The sequence below is a fragment of the Equus przewalskii genome, chromosome 17, assembly GCF_037783145.1.
Source record: "Equus przewalskii isolate Varuska chromosome 17, EquPr2, whole genome shotgun sequence".
In the NCBI taxonomy this organism is placed as follows: domain Eukaryota; kingdom Metazoa; phylum Chordata; class Mammalia; order Perissodactyla; family Equidae; genus Equus; species Equus przewalskii.
Window position 1 is genome coordinate 30,414,588 of NC_091847.1, and position 15,236 is coordinate 30,429,823.

Below are 15,236 nucleotides of genomic sequence, written 5' to 3' on the forward strand. Positions count from 1 at the left end.
ACCATATAGCCTAGGTGTGAAGTAGGGTATACCATCTAGGTTTGTGTAAGAAGTGCACTCTGTGATGTCCACACAGCAACCACATTGCCTAACGATGCATTTCTTAGAACATATCCCCATTGTTAAGTGATGCATGACTGTAGTTAGAATAGAAGATATACTGGGAATGTGAGAAAAGTAGAATCAGGTCGTGAAGGAATATCTAACTCATGCTAAGTAATGTATGTCCCACTCACCCTAGCCCCCATTGTAATTAATGGGAAACCATCAAAGAATTCAAACAGGGAATAATTTATTATATTAGTCATAATCAACTTTGATGTAAACTCTCTAGTTTTCGTACTCTTCATTTTCTTAGATCATATTTTTATTTTACATATACATGAAATCATGGTCATATTTTTATGCAGTCTTTTTTTCTTAACTTAGTATATATCCCTCTTATACTCAATGTGTATACGCAGAGAGAGAGAGAGGAATTTTGTTCATTGCTTTAAAAAGTGAGATCACACACACACCCCCCTACACCTTGCATTCTCACACTACTATATATTGTAGAAATAGCTCTCATTTATTTTTTTAATGATTGCAATATATCACGTAGTAGGGATATACCAAAATTTATTCAGCTATTCCCCTACTTATGGACATTCCCCTTGTTTCCAATTTCTTGATATTTTTAAGATATTATATCTAAGTCAAACCTTATGTTTGTTTCACTAAATTCCACTGTAGTCTAGATCAATCCACCATGAACTATTAAATGTTTCATGTAGGTTTGTGTATATAAGACAAAAGTTCATTTATGTTTGTAATTTCTTATTTATTATGATCTTATCTCACATCCTTTGCTACCAAATTAGTGGATATTTAGGAGTTGTTCCCAATAGTAATAAAACATTATAATGCTTGAAATAGACCCATTCAATGACTCAAATTTTCAGTTAAGGTATAGTGATACCTTACATATTAAACATAGGGAAATTAAAATAGTATATTGCAAACTGAGATATTTATAGGAATTTTGTGGCAAAGTGTTCCATGGTCAAATTATTTGGGAAAATATACTGGATTGAACTCAACTCTGCTAACATGTATTACATTTCTCTAAGAGAATATTCCATGAAACTCCATTTGATAAATAGTGCTCTGCGTTATTCTAAACTAGTTTAGATACTTGAATTGTATCAAGTCATGCTGCTAGATTCCCAAGGGCCATTTTCATGGCTCCTGTATTGGTCCTCCAGTTCTCCAGGCTGGGAAAGCAGACCCACTCAGATCACTACTAACTTTTCTGGGTGTTTCTCCCACTACTCTTCCCCAAACCTCTAATGCATCTATCAATCAATCACAAAAGCTTGGAATTCCAGTGATACTGGGTTGTAACTATTTTTAAAGCATATTCAGTACTTTTTTTACCTTTTGCAAACCTTTCCTGTCCCATCTATCTGTAATCCTTTCTTCTTATATTTCTCCATATTGAGATCTCAATATTCTTTATTATTATTTTTTTGAAGGATGATTAGCCCTGAGCTAACATCTGCCAATCCTCCTCTTTTTTTTCCCCCCTGAGGAAGACTGGCCCTGAGCTAACGTCCATGCCCATCTTCTTCTACTTTATATATGTGGGACACCTAGCACAGCGTGGCTTGCCACATGGTGCCATGTCCACACCTGGTATCCGAACCAGCGAACCCCAAGCCTCCGAAGCAGAACGTGCGTACTTAACCACTGCACCACCAGGCCAGCCCTCAATTTTCTTTAAATGCTACTTTCTTTTTGAAGCTTTCCCCAAGCTCTCCAATGGGAATTAAACTAATCTTTGTTTGGTTTTCTCATACCACTTTGCATTTCTTTTGATGATAGTACATTTAACTTCCTGCCTTAACATTTATACAGTTGTTGTGCGTGTATGTTGCACTAGACCTTGTGCTGTGACCTCTAGTCCTTGATGTAGAGAAGCTCATAGACCAACTGAGGAGGCAGATATATATACAAGTCTATACATTTTAATGTGATATGTATTTATAAAGGTACGCAATGCTAGCGGTAAAAGGACTGACATGAGAAAATATGGACTAAAGTGTTTGAATGTGAATTAACTTATACAACGAAGATTTTACCTTCATTTACAGTGTTCAAGTCTATAATTAACATAGAATGTTGTAGTGGTTGTTGTACATAACTTCCTCTTCTACTAGCTTGTAAATGCCTTGAGGATCTGGCCTGTGTATTATTTATTTTTCTGTTGTACCTAGCACTACTGTAGAGATATAGAATACACTCAATAAATGTTTGTTAAACTGAGTTAATTTCTAGGAGTTGCTCATTTTTAAAAAATTTAATCTTACAGTGTGTAATTTAATATATTGTGTCTGCATTTTCAGACTGCTATTTTGTTTCTAATTTAAGATATAATTGTAGGGAAGGTGGCAAATACAAAATTTTTTAATCTGGATTATTATTTGACTCTTTCTCAGCAGCACTTTGGAAAATGTAGACTTATTCCATGCCTACTGCCTTTGCATGAAATATTTATGGATTTGCTTTTGTTCCTTGACAGACTATTCTGAGTACACACGCTAGTTTCATCTGAATTCTGAAAGCAACTAAATGTCATCTCAAACTGAGTTTAGTGTGTCAAAAGTTATGTATGTCTTTTTGGGTCAAAAACAACAAGGGATCTTGTGTGGTGAAAAGCTAATTGTAAAGGCGATTACAAAAGAGAAATTCCAAAAATATTTTTAACAATTCCAGCATTTCTGGGCTTGGTTTATGGCCTCCCAAGATAACCATTTTGAAGGACAAAATAGATTTAAAGTGTATTTATTAAGAAAACAGACTTTTCATAATCCCAGTTTGTAACTCTGGTTTATTAAGAATTGTTGGTTTTATTGGACTGGCATTTAAGCATTTTATTATGTTTCCTACCTAATAATCAGTCTAACACTATTTTGATTTGGTATTAAACTTTTACCAGTGACCTTCATATTATAACTTGTTTTTAACTAGAGAATATCATTCTTATTTCATTTTCTTTTCTTAAAAAAAGGGCCAGTATAGTTCATTTTCAAATTCTTTATTGGATATTTTTCATCATGAGAAAATGTGTACATTCATGCTCATGATTTTATGGGTATTATATTCGTTGTCATCATCAGGTAATGATAATGGAGAGTGAGACCAAAAATCATCGTCATTACCTGATTATCTGATCCTTTACCTAAAGGACTCTAATCTGGAGATAAGATCAAGGACATATCAGATGGAGCGAGTACTGTAAAGCAGCAGTTATTTAGAGCTAAAGTTTACTTTTGCTTTAGCCAGAAAGAAAAGAATTGCCAGTCAAGTTAATCCTATAGACTGAAGAGATAGATCTAGTTAAGATAACAAGTACCTTTTTAAAGGCTTTGAGCTCATTCAGAGTATCCATTTATTTCCAGGTTTATTCTGACTTCAAAGTATTTTGTTTTATAAATACTTTATAAAGTATTTATAAGGTTTGTAAGATCAGCTTTATAGGGACTTGGTACCACTTTTCAGTTTCCCTTTAATTAGTGTTTTGTTTGTAAATAATAAAACAAATGTACTACTCTAGACTGTGCTAATTACATTTGATAAAATTCACTTGGAAATAGCACAGAATACATATTTTCAAAAGGATTCAAACAGGTTTGTGGAACATACAACCATAAATATCAAAGAGTAAAACAGAGATTTGGGGGGCACTGGCCTAACCTTTTAAGTTTGATGGATAAGCTGCTATCACATGCATGACCTGGAATGATTTGAACAACAATTGCACATTCTTATATTTTTATTCAAAATATGTTTTCACCAATAATATCTCGAATAGCCAGACTTTTTTTTTTTTTTTTTTTAAAGATTTTATTTTTTCCTTTTTCTCCCCAAAGCCCCCCGGTACACAGTTGTATATTCTTCGATGTGGGTCCTTCTAGTTGTGGCATGTGGGACGCTGCCTCAGCGTGGTTTGATGAGCAGTGTCATGTCCGCGCCCAGGATTCGAACCAACGAAACACTGGGCCGCCTGCAGCGGAGCGCGCGAACTTAACCACTCGGCCACAGGGCCAGCCCCAGACTTTTTTTTTTTTTTTTTTTAAAGATTTTATTTTTCCTTTTTCTCCAAAGTCCCCTGGTACATAGTTGTGTATTTTTAGTTGTGGGTCCTTCTAGTAGCAGCATGTGGGATGCCGCCTCAGCATGGCCTGATGAGTGGTGCCATGTCGGCGCCCAGGATTCAAACCGGCAAAACCCTGGGCTGCCGAAGCAGAGCGCGCAAATTCAACCACTCGGCCACAGGGCCAGCCCCTAGAATGTCCAGACTTTTAATAGGGTACTTTGATTTTTGTGAAAATAAGTTATAACTGTTATAAGACAGAGTTTGCTTTGTGAAGAAGTTGGGCTTATTTTATTAAAAATTATGATAATATTTACATACTGCTCTATGTTTACCAAATATTTTTTTTATTTATTATCTCAGTTGATCCTAGAAACAGTGGAGATAATACTTACAAGGTAGGTAGGAATTAAGACTCATTTGGTGCAGTGAAGAACCCTCCCCTCTCCCCCTACCACTACAAACACACACACACACACACGCATGCACAAAGGCTTAGGCTAAAAAAAAAAAAAAAAAGGATATTTTGGTTCATAGGATGGAATGACCTTAAGATAGGCTAATTTGGGGCTCCCGGCTCTTTCTCTCTGGATTGGCTCCACTGTCAGCTCCACACTTGGTGGCCCTGACAGTTTTGAGTGTCACTGGTCTCGATTTGGTTAAGTGCCCATCTTTGGATACATCAATGTGAACAGATATGCTGACTTGCTTCGGCAGTTAGGCCCACCTCTAGAGCTGGGGAATGAGTAAGTTGTCTAAAGGAAAATCAGTATATAGCTAACAGAAGTAACAGGAAAGCTTGGTGGGGAGGCAAACTTCAAATGTCCACTCTAGTAGGTATTATCATCTCCACTTTACAGATGAGAAGATGGATACTCAGAGAGGCAAAATGACCTGCCCAAACTTAGGTCTTTTGGTTAGAAATCCTGCTCCAGGCTGCCTCAGAGGAAAAAGGAAGCAGCAATGGATATGAAAAGAGAGATGGTTCCAATTATGACATTTATTTCTAGTCTGTTTCAAAGTGAACCAGGCATGATTGATTTTAGGGTGATAGTTGAGTCTGATCTCTGTGGGGTGGTTGAATAGGACATTTGTGAGAAATAAAATGTCCCAAGGTCTGAGCAAGGGGATGGGAGGAGGTACAGTAGACATGATACTTACAATTCAGAGTTAGGAATTTGGAGTTAAAATTAAAATAACTAACATTTATTAACCATTCGTTTTGTCTCAGGCACCGTGCTAAGCACTGTTCCTATAATATATCAATTAACACTCACAACATTCCTATGAAATAAGAATTTTACAGCTAGGGAAGCTTAAGAGGTTTAATATCTTCTCCAATATTATGTAACTAGAAAGAGGTAGAGCCAAGGTCTGAACCCAGAAAGTCTAGAACCCACTACAGTGCCTGTTTTTGTTTTTCACTGTTATCAATTAAAGTGGCAATGTTTAGATACCCACCGTGTACTGGCTGTCATAGCAGATGTTTGTCTGGTGCAACGCCTGTTTTCTAGAAACTTACCCTACAAGGTTTTATAACAAAATAATTCATATGTAACCACATTTAAGAATTGATAAGCATCTACTGTTTCCGCAAATCACTGTTAATGTTAATTTTTTTTTTTTTTTTTTTTTTTTTTAAGATTTTATTTTTTCCTTTTTCTCCCCAAAGCCCCCCGGTACATAGTTGTGTATTCTTCGTTGTGGGTCCTTCTAGTTGTGGCATGTGGGACGCTGCCTCAGCGTGGTCTGATGAGCAGTGCCATGTCCGCGCCCAGGATTCGAACCAACGAAACACTGGGCCGCCTGCAGCGGAGCGCGCGAACTTAACCACTCGGCCACGGGGCCAGCCCCTGTTAATGTTAATTTTATGCTGTTTTTTTTGTTTTGTTTTATATTTATCAGTTACACATGTACCTGGTTTAAAAAATCAAGTAGTGCTACAAGACTTATTTTAGAAAAAGCAGCAGTCCCCTGCTCTGCACCTTCTTTCACCCTTTTTCCAATTCCCAAAAGCAATTACTTTCAGTTCTTTTTCAGCTGTTTCTTTTGGTATTTATGAAGAAGAATATCTTTAAATAACATGATTATGTATTTCTACTTAATTTTTTTTTCAGCTTCACATATAATCTATTAATTTCCCACTATGGAAGCTGTAGATTTAGATCTCTTTTATGTCCCCTACCCTATCATCACAAATACTCTGTCTTCTCAGTATAGTTGTATCATAATTTTGATGTTTAATATTCAATTACACACATTTTATAACTATATAAACTCAATTCATAGTTGAACCTTATCATGTATCTCATTCTCTGCTCTCCCTAAAATTAGTAATTATTTTTCATTTTTTCTTTTTTTTCATTTACTTGGTTTCCCATGTACTTGTTTCTTTTTTTTTTCCTGCTTTTTCTTCCCAAATCCCCCTAGTACATAGTTGTATATTTTAGTGGTGGGTCCTTCTAGTTGTGGCATGTGGGACCCCGCGTCAGCATGGCCTAATGAGCAGTGCCATGTCCGCGCCCAGGATCTGAACCAACGAAACCCTGGGCCGCTGAAGCAGAGCACGTGAACTTAACCACTCAGCCACCAGCCCAGCCCCTGTACTTGTTTCTAATTAAGCTGCAACCTCTGTCCCACCTGGTACAGGTCTCTTTTTACTATCACCTTGAAGCTTCATTTTTTTATCCCCGTTTTGAGCTGGATCTCCTGTTTTTAATGTCTTTCCTTCATTTACTCTCTCATTTTGATGGAGCACTTCTACCAATAGCTTTGATCTTGCCTATCTGAAATGTCTTTTTGCTTAACTGACATTTGAGTAATGTTATGGCTGAGTACAAAATTCTGCTTAGGAATTTATTTTCTCTCAGAATTTTTATGGTCTCTCTCCATTGTCTTTTAGCTTCCAGTGTTGAAAGACATTCTAATTTCTCTTTTAGATATTTTTCCCCACTGGAAGCTTTTGCAATTTTCTATTTGTCCCAGAGTTTTGAAATTTTATGGTGATGTGTCTTGTTGGGGATCTGTTTTCATTCATTTGGCTAGGCTCTCAGTGAACCCTTTTAATCTAGACATTCTTGTTCTTTAATTCAGGAAAATTTTCATGAATTATGTCTTTGATGATTTCTTTCTGTCTATTTTTTCTTTCTGTTATTTGAGTGTTGAACCCCCTAGAATGATCTTCTAATTTTATTATCCTTTCTATTCATGTTCTTTCTCTTAGTCTCTTTACTTGCTGGGAGATCTTTCAACCTTTCTATTGAGGTTTCCATTTCTATCACAATTTTTTTCTCAGCAGCACTTTCTTGTTCCCTGAATGTTCCTTTTTTTTTTTAAGCAATCTGTTCTTGTTTCATGGATACAGTCCTTCTCTTATCTCTTTGAAGGTAATTTTTTAAAAATTTTCTTTCCCTGAGTAGTTCTATTTCCTGTTTGTTTATTTGTTTTAGGCTCTACCTTCATGTTAGGGGCTTTCTTCAGATGTCTAGTGATTGTTGGCTGTCAAGTTCATATTTAAGGTAGAAAGAAAGGGGGATGCCTAGATAACACATAATTAGAACTTAATGACCATGAATTTCCTAGATTTGACTATGAGGTTTTGTTCAGGAACCTTCAATACCATTTCAGTGAACACCTTTTAAGTCCAGGTAGATTTACCAAAGAAGAATCTTCCACTCTCCTGCTTAAATGTTATAAGATGAGCTACTAGCATTCTGCAAACCAAGTAGAAGAATACCTGGAAGTCTCAATAGTCAGCATATAAAATTTCATTCAATTTTGTTTTCTGTAGACTACTCTGCCCTCCAGAATTCTTCAAAATTTCCCAGTTCAGGAACCTTCTTTTTTACCAACTCCAAATAATAAACATTTAGTCTTCTGCTGGGATGAAACAGGGAGGGATACTTGTTCAGTTGTGAATGGCAGAGAGAGAATGTAAGAAACTAATTCTTAAATAGACTTCCAGCCAGGCTTGCTCTTATTTCCACCTTTAACCCACTTGCGTAAGTCTGTGTGCCACCAAGTCCTAAGCTTTTTGAAAACTGTAGTGCAAATAAAATTGCTTCCTGGCTTTACCTACTGCTGGTTTAGGATTCAACTTGCTTGAGTCTGCTAAGTCAGTAAGCTATAGTCCTTCTGCCTTCTAGCTTCCAAATTTTGGTTATCATCATTCATCTCTTGTTCTTCTTTTCTTTCTTTATGCTTTTTAATAAGATATTTAATATTATATTGTATTTTAGTGTGGTTTTGAAAGGGGATGGAGTTAAATGTATATGTCCAATCTACCATCTTTAACCAGAATCAATATTATTGATTTTATTATCTACTGAGTAGTTTGTTCTTTTTAACATTTGTTAGATTTGAATTAAATACCTTTTTAAAAAAGACAATTTCTATTTGGAGAAAATGAGAAATTACCATCTCCAATCCTGATACTCAGTCTCAGAGTAAGATTTGAGGAGATTCCTGTTTATGTAACATATATTTTATGTTTAAATACTTTTGTTATGACACAGACCTGCTTCCTTCACAGCATGTGGAGATGTTTATTACTTCATCAACCTGGGAACAGTAACTAGGAGCCATATATTACAGAGTTCAATCTCTTGTAGTTAAGACGTATGACAAGATGATCAAATTTTCTAAATCAAAAACTGGGCAACATAGTTTAAACTTTAGAGAAAGTAAGTAGGTCCACTTGTGGGCCAGACAATGTGCGATGTAGTATGTTTCATTATCATACTTAATACATGTATGGAATAATTTTTTATTATCACACTATGTTTTTTGAATAAAGATCCAGAGACTCAGAGAAGTTAAATTACTTCCCCAAATTCATACAGCTAGTGGGTGACTAATGTAGAATTTGAACCCAAGAATGACTTACTTCAAAGCTAGTACTCTTCAGAAGTGAGTATGTATAATAAAATCTGAAATCATAGGACTGCATTAAAGGTATCCAGAACTTGGGGAAAAGTCAAAGAAAGGTTACTATCAGAAATTGTAACCAAAAAATCACACCATTTATTGTTTGTACACTTTCACACAACTATTTCATTGAATCCTTATAACAGGCCTGTGAGTTGGCTATGTAGATTTAAATTTTATAGTTGTTTATCTCAACTGTGTAAAATATTGTTTGCCTACATGTAAAATTGACTTATCTCACAAACCCCTTTTCCTTGCACCCCACCACCACCACCACCATTTCCACAGATAAAGGAAAGCTTAATCTTACCAGTTGATAGTTGCTTGGTTACTTCTGAATTAAAATTGAGTCAATTTAGGCTTTAAACTAAGATTCTTCCCCTACCCCTTCTCTCTCCCTTCCTTCTACTCTTCCCCAAGTTCCTGGGGTAATTCATATCATCCTGGCATCAATGGATGAGTATGGGTTTCCACATTCTTCTCTGTTTTCCGGTCTCTGCTGAGTTACTGCTTGGCCGTTGGCATTTTGGCACCATGTGCCAGCATCCACTGAGACATAGTTCCTCTTGGTTGGCCTCTGGACCTCATACACTGGATCTACTACCATGGTCCTCACCATGATCTCCAATTGTAAGGACCGTGCACTCTTCACCCTGTTTCTTCAAACCCCAGTCTCTCTTATGTCTGCCAGCTTCAGTCTTAGCCATTTTTGCACCCCTCTCATGGCAGAGGCTTCAGTAACTTTTTTAGAGGGTCTGCCACAATACACTGGCATGCTAAGAATCCAAAGATGTGTTCAGATAAATCCTCCCAGGTAGCTTCCTCAGTCATCATCTTCAGTACTCTGCACTCAGACACTTCAATGCTTTTGCCTGCCTAGTGGCAATATCTCATTTCCTTTGCATGGGAAAACATCTTTTATATCCTCTTGCATTCTTGTCTACTCTATAATTTTTCTGGTATAAGATTTATTATAGTAATATATAATAAGGCAGTTTGGTAAGTACTGAAATGATCAAATGATAAAACATATTACCTGAAGAAAGAAAGGTATAGAATAGTGTATACAGCCTGCTCCATTTCTGTGAATACATGTGTAGATATGGCAATGCGTTAAACATTTCTGGAAGAATACGTGAATCTGGTAACAGGGGTTGCTTCTGGGAAGGGAAAATAGATGTCTGGGGGACAAGATTGGAAGAGAAATTTTTCACTGCCTTTTGGTATCTTTCAAATTCTATGTCATGCAAATAACCTATTCAAAAGATAAATAAAAGATAATTATAAAACATTTATAATTTGGCTTCTTCAATCCTGCCAGGCTCCAGATTATCTGATTCTCAGCCACAGACAGAAAGTAGCTCTTTTGGCAAAGCTATCTTTCTTTTCCCTTCTATGTTACTTGATGTGCCACACTTTCTTTTTTTTTTTAAGATTTTATTTTTCCTTTTTCTCTCCAAAGCCCCCCACTACATAGCTGTACATTTTTAGTTGTGGGTCCTTTCTAGTGGTGGCGTGTGGGATGCCACTTCAGCATGGCCTGATGAGCGGTGCCATGTCCGCGCCCAGGATTCGAACCGGCGAAACCCTGGGCCACCGAAGCTGGAGTGCACGAACTTAACCACTCAGCCACAGGGCCGGTCCCTCTGTGCCACTCTTTCTTACAGAACTTTACTGAAGGCTGCGTGAAACAGCAGCCTGCTCCAACATTCTGAATTTTTCCCTTCCATTAGAAAGGAAAATACTTCCACAGGAAGATGGCCTGAGTCTCAAATATAACAGATGATAGTTTAGCTATTTTGCTAACTTGCCAGGTAGAGGGGTCCTCACTATCCCTCACCTCTCTCCTTTGGCCAAGCCAAGTCTATATTTTAGGATCTGTTACCTGTTACGTGGTAAGAATTTTTGGTATCTGCAGGCTTATAACACTGAATAGGTATTTAATAAATTATGACATATATAAATACATGAATGAATAACTTTATCTACAGGAATAAACCACCTAGGTTAATTTTAAATGTATTAACTGGTAGAGATTTTAAAAGTCTGTATTTTAAATTTGCCAATTGTCCAGTAATTATAGCTGTCTTTTTTTCCCCAATCCAAAATCCAATCAAGAATCATGCAGTTATTCAGTTGTCATATCCATTTAATCTCCTATAATCTAAAAAAAAGTTCCCAGCCGTTTTGTGTCATGTCATTGACATTTTTGAAAAGTTTGAGCTAATTGTTTACAAGATATCCATAATTTAGATTTTTCCTGAATTTTTTTATTATTGTGAGATTCAGATTAAACATTCTTGGCAAGAATACTCTATTGGTGGTGCTGTGCTTTCTCAAGGGATCATATCAAGAGGAAGAGGAAATTGGTAACACAGTGGACAAGCACACTACTATGGCTTGAAAGAAGGTCCAGTTTGAGTTTTCAGTTCTCCTTGCTTTAATTTTATACTAATCAGGTAATTTCTAAGTGGTTTGGTACTTAGATAGACCAGATATCAGTAAATAGTATTTTATCCAATCCATTGGCTGTCATTTTGGAACAACAAAAAAGTTCCCCTTTTAAACTGATCAGTTTCTTGTGTGTTTGTAACAGTTTGGGGAGCTGATAAAATCGAGTTTCTGATTTGCAAAACTGAGGGCCAGATGATAATAATATGTACTTCACAGAATTGAGGTGAGACTTACTTGAGATGTTAACAAGAGTAAAATGTCAATGACCTTAATATGCTCTGTGAAAGATTTCTGTTAATATAATCAACCCCACCCAGGTATTGATTTTAAAAAAACACCTATAAAGCATATACTATGGTGTGTGCCACTGTTGTAAGTACTTTGTGAATGTTAACCTTTACAACAACCCTTCTAGTTGAGTACTATTATAATCTCCATTAACAGATGAGAAAACTGAGGAACAGAGAAGGTAAATAACTTTCCCAAGGACATACAGCAAGTAAGTGGTAATATTTCCAACTGTTTAACTGTGAGACCCTGCTTGAACACAGGTGGCCTGAATAGCTCCAGTCTGTACTTAAGGATGATTTTCATTCAGCTGCTCCTTTAAATAAATGTGTATGTCTATGTTATTTCTGTTACAGAGAGAAGAGGTACTCCCTTATAGGGACTCATAAAGGCATAGAGCATCTAGAGATTTACTGCCTCCATTACTCTGCTGGGTCTCACAGCACTTGTTATGTTTTTATCAGTTTCTCTCCAGAAGGTAGGAATTGTGTGTTCTCTCCATGAATTCTTTATGTGACTATAATTTTCTTGTCTGTGAACTTAATTTTACTAAATATGAAAAACATCTGACTGACATCTATAGATTAAAATGCCAGATGTCTCCAAGCAGTTAAGATACATAAACATGTTGCCTCCAAAAAATATTTCTATTATAAAATTAATACGTGTTCACTGTAAAAAAAAAAAAAGATAACAATACAGGAAATTATAATAATCCTACCACCTTGAGATAACTACTCTTTATATTTTGTTCTTTCTGAATTTATTGACATATAGTATATGATGTATAATATATGTATTTATATAATTGTTATGATTAGGACTAGAAACAATAGAATATAAATGCTCTTAGCTAGACTGCATTTCTTAGTGGGCAATTTGTTGTGGCATTTTTCACATCAGTAAATATCATACACATTACCATTGTGTAATGGTTGTACAATAGTCCAGTTTAAGAATATAGCATAAATTATGTAACCACTTTCCAGTTGAGTATTTAGGGATGTTTCCAATTTTTCCCCGTGGTTAATATGATTTCAGTGAACATCCTTGTACAAACATCTTTGTACTCATGTCTAATGATTTTTTTTAGGACAATTTCCAAAAGTAAGTGTTGCAGAACCTTAGTTCCTAAACATGCTCTCTGATGAAAGGGTTTCATGCCTTATAACATAAGGAACTAGTGTCTGTTATTCATCATCTTAGAGAATAGCAATGTATAGTAATATACTAAGATATTAGAAATCAAACTTATTTGACTATAGAATCCTTTCTTAAAATAAGATCTGTCTGCAGGATGTTGATGATTGGAGAAGTTGTGCATATTTAGGGGCAGGGAGGATTTGGGAAATCTCTGTACTTTCTGCTCACTTTTGCTGTGAGCCTAAAACTGCTCTAAAAGGTAAAGTCTATTTTTTTTTTTAAAAGCAAAAGAAAAAATTTAGAAAGGGAAAAATTTTTTAATGCCATTGTATAAACTTGCATTTAAAATTAAACTTAGGCTTACATACACACACACACAGATAACATCTGTCAACATCCCACTAAACAGTTGGGAAAATGCTAGCTTATGGTATATTCTTAAAAATGGAATTGGTGGATCAAAGGGTAAATTTATTGAAAGGCTCTATCAATTTGCATTTCTACCAGCAGTGTATGAGAGTGCCACTTTCTCTATAGTTTTGTCATTTGGTATTACTGTTTTTGTTTTTAAATAAACCAGAAATGAGAAAAATGTATGGCATGTTAATTTTCATTTATTTGATTACTAGCGAGATGAATATTTTTTATATTTTCATTTGTCCTTTATATTTCTTTTATGACTATCTCATTTATGCCCCATTCCAAATTTTTCTTGGGGTCTTTGTTTTTTCTTGATTGATAAGAATCAAGAATCATACTCAGAATATTAACACTGTAAATCACTTTTTATAATTGTTTACCCATTTTTTCATTTTTTTATGTTTTGTTTTTGTTTTATGTGCTTTTTTTTTTACCATATAAGATTAGCATTTTATGAGGTTAAATCTCTCTGTCTTTTTCGTCTTGGCTTCTGGTTTGGTATCTGTCTATACATTGGCTTTTTTCTTTTTTTAACTGTTTATTACGGACAATTTCAAACATAGAAGATTTGGCAGAATAGTATAATGAAGCCCCGTGTACCTCAATCTTACTTCAATAATTAAGAACTCATGGTTAATCTTGTTTCATTTATACTTCCTATATTATTTGGAAGCAAATCCAGACATTAAATCATTTTATATTTTAATATTTCAGTATGTACAATGACTTTAAAGGTAATTTTACCTAAGATGTATTTTACATCTGCTTTAGTTTGTCTTGGTAAAATCCGACTTCCACTGGAACATACATATAATGTTACACCAAAGATCAGCATTTGCTTAGTGTTACATAATTTAGGATTTGAGAATAGTCTAAGAATTTAATTATACTAAATACTTGTGACCAAAAAAAATGTGTGGCTTGTATCTCATGTATTAAATATACATATCTGAGTTTTTTTGTTACTTTTTTTTCTTACTAAAGTTATGTCTTAATAAAAAGGCTCTGTTTCCTTTTTTACTAAAGTACATTATTAGAAGCTATAACTCTTTTTACACCATGATATAAATTTTGTTTTTGTGTCCTCAGAAGGTACTATCCTTAATTGTGAATTATGTTACTATATTGTTAGGGTCTACTATATATATGTATACTATATATTTTAAATCCTTGGATTAGATAGAATACAAACTTTTACATGTTGTCTGTGATGAATATCTGATTATTTTTAATATATCAGTTCTGAAGAACTACCTTCTTAGGGTTTTCTCTGGGGTTTGATAGTGAAGGTAGTAGTTCATCATAGGAAATTAGGAAAATATCCCATGATTGCCAATGACAACAAGAGTACAGAATATCATCAGATGTGGTTCTTATTCAAAGAAGAAGGATGCAAAAACAAAGTTAATCTCAACCAGAAATAGAATTGTCATACATATGAATAGCAGAGAAGGAAAATAAGTCTGAACTTTAGCCATAGCTAAGTAAAATCATGTAAGTTTTTATAGTTGAGAGAGACCTTTGGATTAATATTGTTATATCATTTCACTTTATGAATGAGAAAACAAAAGACCAGAGAGTTTAACTCGAGTTTGTCCAGAGTCACAATGATCTTTTTACGGTTTTCTCACAAGACATTTAAGAAGAAAATAAAAGATTCTAAAAAGTTATCATTATTAACACCAATTATTGAGTTCTTACTATATATTAGACAATTCACTAAATACTTTCGATCATTTGTCTCATTTAATCCTCACAGTGTACCTTGAGGTAAGAACAATTATTTCCACTTTACAGAGGTAAAGCATCTGACTCTACCCCAGTCAGTCTGAGACACATAGCCCTCACTCTTCATTGCTGGTTTTAA

General features: G+C 35.1%; 1 protein-coding gene across 27 annotated transcripts in view; it reads left to right on the plus strand.

Annotated features, from left to right (window-relative positions):
• MBD5 (methyl-CpG binding domain protein 5) overlaps nt 1–15,236 on the plus strand; it is a 423,339-nt gene that overhangs the window by 282,418 nt on the left and 125,685 nt on the right. For 23 of the 27 annotated variants that reach the window (XR_011528341.1, XR_011528342.1, XM_070579639.1 and 20 more), the window contains one exon: nt 12,163–12,284. The exons of the other annotated variants lie outside the window; for them this stretch is intronic. The gene's annotated coding sequence lies outside the window, so the exon portion shown is untranslated. The remainder of the gene's footprint in view (nt 1–12,162; nt 12,285–15,236) is intronic. 27 annotated transcript variants of the gene reach the window in all.